At 47.1% G+C, this 6,324-nt stretch overlaps 1 non-coding gene across 1 annotated transcript; it reads right to left on the reverse strand.

Annotated features, from left to right (window-relative positions):
- Window positions 1–836: 836 nt before the first annotated feature.
- On the reverse strand, window positions 837–918 carry trnal-gag (transfer RNA leucine (anticodon GAG)). Its single transcript has one exon. It is a non-coding gene; the product is annotated as a tRNA-Leu (tRNA).
- Between the last annotated feature and the right edge of the window lie 5,406 nt (window positions 919–6,324).

A 6,324-nucleotide genomic window follows, 5' to 3' on the forward strand; every position in this document is an offset into this window, starting at 1 on the left:
ACACGTTCACCGAGGCCCGCTGTGAGCAGAGCCGTCCAAAAGCACATTGAACTCACAGTGGTTTCACCCCACGGAAATCTTTCGTAAAAGGCGGAAGTTTTAATGCGTAGATCAAGAGAAACTTGAGCTACACCCACCAGCTCTCGAACCAGCGCGCTTCCTATGTCGCACCGCAATGTTTAAGGAGGTCATCTTTGGTGCGGGCTCCTCCGTAAACATTCCATCGCTCCAGTCTCTTCGGAGGCGTGGGTTCAAAACCCACCGCTGCCAGTGGATCTGTGCTCCGCTTGGAGCGTAGTTTTTCATTTACCTCCAGAGCCACATTAGCTGGTTCAGGTGTGCTTGATGAGGGATGAACATGCACTCACCTGCCGTACTGAACTCCTCCCACTCCCCCTTGAGGGCCTACACCAAGAACTTGTTGCACACCTTCACGAGCCCGGATAGCTCAGTCGTTAGAGCATCAGACTTTTAATCCAGGGATCAAGTCCCTGTTCGGGCGATAGGAAAGTCACCTTTACCTTGTGAGCTGTTCTGGCCCCGCCCTCTGTTGAAAAAATGTAAAGAAAACGTTTGCTCGTGAGTTGGAGTCGACATTTGGGCTTTGCTTCAGCACATGCACCACACATTCCTTGAGACCTCAGCAAAAACTGTTTTCTTGTAGTCAAGTCAAGTCCTCCAGCTTTGCCCGAGGGCCGGTGGCTTGCCGTGATCAGTACCAGTATGTGATACTGCCTGTGCCTTTTTGACATCTCCATTACATCACCTGTTACGCTGCTGGCTCGTCCCTCATTTCCGCACAAGTTAAGCCCAGAGAGCACCGGATCTGTTGTAGTCGTGGCCGCCAGGTTAAGGGATTGAACCAGGGACCTTTAGATCCTCAGTCTAACGCTCTCCCAACTGAGCTATTTCAGCCACGTCGACTTGCGCAGGCCTGTCCGCGAACGACCCCAGGCGCAGTAGCCATGAGCAATGGACAGGATGCAAGAGGAAAGTCATTGGCCCGTATGGGGCTCGAACCCGTGACATTGGCGTTATTAGCACCATGCTCTAACCAACTGAGCGAGAATCATACCCCTAGACCAACGAGCCAAGCTGTGTGGTGTTATTGTGATGTCCATCCCCGTGGGAAAGGTATTTCCACCGCCTGTGTGCCCCGTTTCATTGAGCCGAGGCAACGCGCGTCTTTTGCAGACAACGCCGGGAATTAGCTCAAATGGTAGAGCGCTCGCTTAGCATGCGAGAGGTAGCGGGACCGACGCCCGCATTCTCCACGTCAGTGGCTTTTGGAGCCTTCTTCATGCCTTCGTGCGTCTTAGCCCTCCCTATGCTACCTGTCGAGGCTCACCGCTGCAGAAAAAGGTTTTTGTGTTGATTCCTGCTCATATGTTCAGTCACAAAACGCCATCAGGGTCCGGTGTCGCTCCTCGCTGTGGCCCCTCGACACACATGACAAGAGTGTCCCATATGGTACGTGCATTGCTTTTACCCAGAGCAACGTGATGCAGGAGCTTCACGTCCAAAGTCAATCGAGTTGTCACTTAAGATTCCACACGTTTACTTGCAGTGTTAATTGCATTTTCAATAAGCCAGTGTGCATGTGTGCTGTGCTGCGTCTTTTTGCGCTTTCCTGTAGTTTCTTGAAAAGCGTTATCCTCCCTTAGTGTTGAGCAATTGTCAAAATTAGTCCTTAGCCCGGGGCATGAAAAATCTCTCTGCCCAAATGTTTTTTTTTGGGTTGTTAGTTTGCAATCACGTTAACGTCTCAGACATGGGCAATTTGTTCTGCTGTTCTCTCCATCTACGTGGTTCATCATTCCACAAGTACAACCCTACTCCTGCACGTAAACATGGATGAACTTCACTCGTGCTTCATTGACAGCCCAAACAAACCCGGTTTCGAGCGGTTGCCTTTCGGTATGTCACTTGGGGGACCGCGACGCAAGTGCCTGTGAGGTTTCAGGCCCGTCGGACCCTCCAGCGGCCTTGCGGGAAAGTTCCTCAACCAATTTATATGTATAGGCCACGTGTATTAAGTTGGTGAACAACCCACGTATTAGCAAAACTGTGCCTTTATATTCATTTAAATGCATCAACAACCACGTTATTCAGTTAGTGCACTTCATTAGACACACATATGTTAGCAACAACATGTAGAATGCTCAGTTTGTCCTCGAATGCTTATTTGAATGGATTTTCCATATCGGTTTCATGGATGTGGCCCCGACAGGGTCAACCGATCCGAAACCGGGACGCATGCGATCGTCTATTGCCCACCAGTCGTGCGGAAAAGTCGGGTGACTTTACGGCTTTGTTTAGGGGTCAAAAGCTCAAATTAGGGAGAGCAGTTCACAAATAGTTTAATGAAAACGCATTGGCATAGATGGTAGGGGGAAGCCCTTCCGTAGGGAAACGATAGGCCATAGGGTCTCGATATTCTAGATTATTTTTGTCTAGAAGCCCCCGAGAAAGAGACATTATTTTGGAAGAATTTGAGGCTCTCAGTCCCTGGGGGCCACATGGCTTTTCTCACTTTGGTGAACAGTCCTGTCCTCCCTCAAGAACCTCCTTTGAAGTCTAGTGGAGAGTATCCAAATCTGTCCTGGTTTAGATGAAGGTGTTGTGAATAGGACATTTGGCCAGACTTGTTGGTGCCTGGTCGTAGTCCTGCTGAGAGGTTACTGTGTTTTACGATCACAGATGGTAAACTTTGATCCTACCATACACCACAACGCAGTGCTGTCCGCAAATGTCCGACATAAAATTCTGAACTCGTCTGGTCGAATACCACGTATCCGAGCTGTTGGTTATTAGAAAGTTTTTGATGGTGCGGGGAAAACGTTCATCGTCGGGCGGATTCCCGAAAGTGTCGAAAAAACACGCGGATCCCTCTCGACCTAAATAAACAGCTAACCAGTGATCGCCCGGTAGCTCCGAAGCGTGAGTGTTGATTATAGCCATCGCCGGTAAGGTCCATATCGGTCTTTCGGGTAGTTGATCGCATGCGAGAATGCCGAGAAAATGAGCGTTACGCAAAATTTTGTCCATGATTGTCGTGAGCTGTAAAGTGTTCATTTTATAGATCAATAATGATCGACCAGGATCTGTCTGCGATTTGAAACTTGAATGATCGAATCGAACACCGCGTAAACGATTAGCATAATGGTGTTCGCTAGCGCCTTTTTGAACCGCACTTCTAGTCTTAGGTTCCCGGACTTGACGAGCGACAGGTGCTGTCCACACTCTTCTTCGGGTGTTAGGTTAAATGCGAACAGGCTGTAGCCATTCAGAAACTCGCCTCTATCGAATGCGATCCCGTGGTTTTTCAGATGTCTCCCTGTAGACATCACCAGCTGGTAATATTTGCGTGCCGCGGCTCCTGAATCTAAATCCGGTTGTAGCGGCTTGGCGGGCACTTGTTGACCGTCGACGTAGATGGCCAGGAACTCCATGTCGTAATGATTGAAAGTGAATGGGTTTTTATCGTACGCTCCGCTAAAGGCGTCATTATAGACCATCCCCAGAATGATTGATTTCGGCAGCGTTCCTAAAAAAAAGTTTTATTGATTCGAAACACGGGATCATGTAGGTATAGGCAGGGTTTTGAGGCATACTCTGTCTATAGGGTACTTTGCAGTAGCGGTGAGCAGAGCCTGGGCATGCCCCAGCCTCACTGACGGCGACACGCTGACTTTCTTGACAAATAGGGATGCCGAGACGATTTTTACTTTGTAGGCCACATCGTCGCTTCTCATCAGACAGAATTTGTTTTTGGCTCTGATCAAACGTATTTTAACGTCGACACCGTTTAACAGTAATTTTTCTTGAAAGAAAATGTCGCTGTGAATAGGTGCTAGTAGATCTACCACCTTGCCACCCCTAGTGTAGCTCGCCCTTTTCATCAGACCCATGTTTTCGGCTAACGGGTCATCGTCGTCCATGTTTCCGGCCATGTCCTTGTGAAACAGGCCTGATGTGAAAATCGTTTCCAACGCATCTTTACTGTAGTTCATAAGACACTCGATGATGCAGCGATAAGGTTAGGTGCTCGAACTCTGTGATATCAAACGGTCTCTAAGACTCACGTCGACTTGTGAAAATATGGAGGCTCCGGGATAGTTTATCAGACCTACCAACACGTGGTCAGGTATGTTGCCGCCGTTAGGTTTTGTTATTTTAAGTCTGAGAAAAAGTTACGTATTATTTAAGTCCAACTAATCTTCTCCGGTCCCTGCGATAAAAAACTCCAATGGCGCAGAGTCTGATATAGCGGAAAAAGGCGGTACTTCTAAAAAGGTGTTTTTTTCGAGAGCAGTCTGCGTCGGTGGAACTGTAAATAAATCCTCCTCGGACTTGATACATTCCCCGGACATGCTGTGTAGTAATGCCATGTTAGAATATGGTCTTTACGGATCTCTTAGCCGACTTGCTTCGCTTAACAGGTTTATAATGCTTTCTTCGTGCTACTGAACGTTTCTTCAGGCCGCTATTTGTTTTCTTTATAGAATAACCAAGCCTCCTTACCCCCAGCAGTTTAGTCATGCGTTTACGAGCCATGACCATCAGACCCGATCCATCATGAGCTCTCGACAGGGCAGTGGTAACAACATCTGACACGATGTTTTTAGCAGCCATTTTTAGGTGAGGCTTAGCGATGCTGAATCCTTTTTTTAACAGGGGTACGGCCATTCTGAACAGACCTCTGAAAAGACCTCCTAGGCCTGCACTGTACATAACCCCTCCTCCTGCATATCCTGGCATTCCTCCGACTGCCTGATTACGGTAATAGTCGATGTAATCGTTCGTATTCATCGCGTGGTGGTTACAATAATTCATTTTTAAAATTTCAGTGCAGAAATTTCAAGGTATCGGTCGTCGTTCAATTCTATGTCGACGTCTGTGAAGACCGGCACGTAATGACGATGTCGGTAACCAACATGTGCTTATGTTAGTTCATTTTCAGAGAACGGATTGTTTCGACGGCTTAAAATGTAATTTTACAATGACTTTTCCGTGTGAAAATGGTACTTCGAGGTTTTGGTCATCCTTCAATATCACGTCGATGTCCGTGATGACAGACTTGTTGACAGGCACGTAATGAGGCTTCTCATAACGAATCATAATCGCTTCCTTATCTTTACCCGAAACATGAACACATCTCAAAAGGGGGACATACGAATCGCCCACCATNATGTCAACGCAGAAAATTCAAGGGATCGGTCGTCGTTCAATTCTATGTCGACGTCTGTGAAGACCGGAGCGTAATGAGGATGTCGGTAACCAACACGTGCTTATGTTAGTTCATTTTCAGAGAACGGATTGTTTCGACGGCTTAAAGTGTAATTTTACAATGACCTTTCCGTGCGTAAATGGTACTTCGAGGTTTTGGTCATCCTTCAATAGCACGTCGATGTCCGTGATGACAGACTTGTTGACAGCCACGTAATGAGGCTTCTCATAACGAATAGTAATCGATTCCTTATCTTTACCAGAAACATGAACACACCTCAAAAGGGGGACATACGAATCGCCCACCGTTTGGTATTCGATAATGTTGGTGTAAACATAGACCATATAGAATCCTGCGTGGATATCGGCTTGATGAGGGGCGTACGTGACAACATCTCTTTCAAAATCAGCTTTTTCATTGTAGTTGATTAGTCCCAAAGCATCGTCAGGTCGCACTCTAAGATATTGGCTAGCTTGCCGTAGAACGATATTGAAATGTTAGGCTTCGCTCTCAGAAAGACTTTGTTTGTCAAGCGGTCGTGGCCCAAGGCCACCGACGGGGCTAGTACTTCGTTCATCACTTGAATCACAGCCTGAACATTAGCGTAGTACCAGGGGTTTATACTGAACGCCTTTGAAACAAATAAGCTGGATAAGTAACCACTTTTTGCATGGCGGTTGGGATTCGGGGTAAAGTCTTTATTAAAAAAGGGGTAAAAATCTTTTTTCCGTCGGCAGCGCTGGTGGGCTGGATGTGTAACGTAAAACCACCATCTTCCCGATTAAAGCTGTACCAGCTCCTAGGATATTCGATCTCGCACAATCCTACGTGCCATCGGCCTTTCAAGTTGATAGAAGAGGCTAGTTTGGTTCTGTAACTAGATATCCGATTTTCAGGGTAGACAGACAAAGAAGCATTGCACGGGAGTGTAACGTAGAACTCCTCGTCGTCCATGTTAGTCGTTGACTCGAATGACATAGGAAATGATTCTAGGAGGGTTTTAAGGTGCTTGCAAGTCCACCAGAACTTTTTTGTCTACATAGCTGTTAAATTTCGAGGGCCACACCACCCATTTGACTAAAACGAGCGTATTT

Source organism: Triplophysa rosa, linkage group LG21, assembly GCF_024868665.1.
Source record: "Triplophysa rosa linkage group LG21, Trosa_1v2, whole genome shotgun sequence".
In the NCBI taxonomy this organism is placed as follows: domain Eukaryota; kingdom Metazoa; phylum Chordata; class Actinopteri; order Cypriniformes; family Nemacheilidae; genus Triplophysa; species Triplophysa rosa.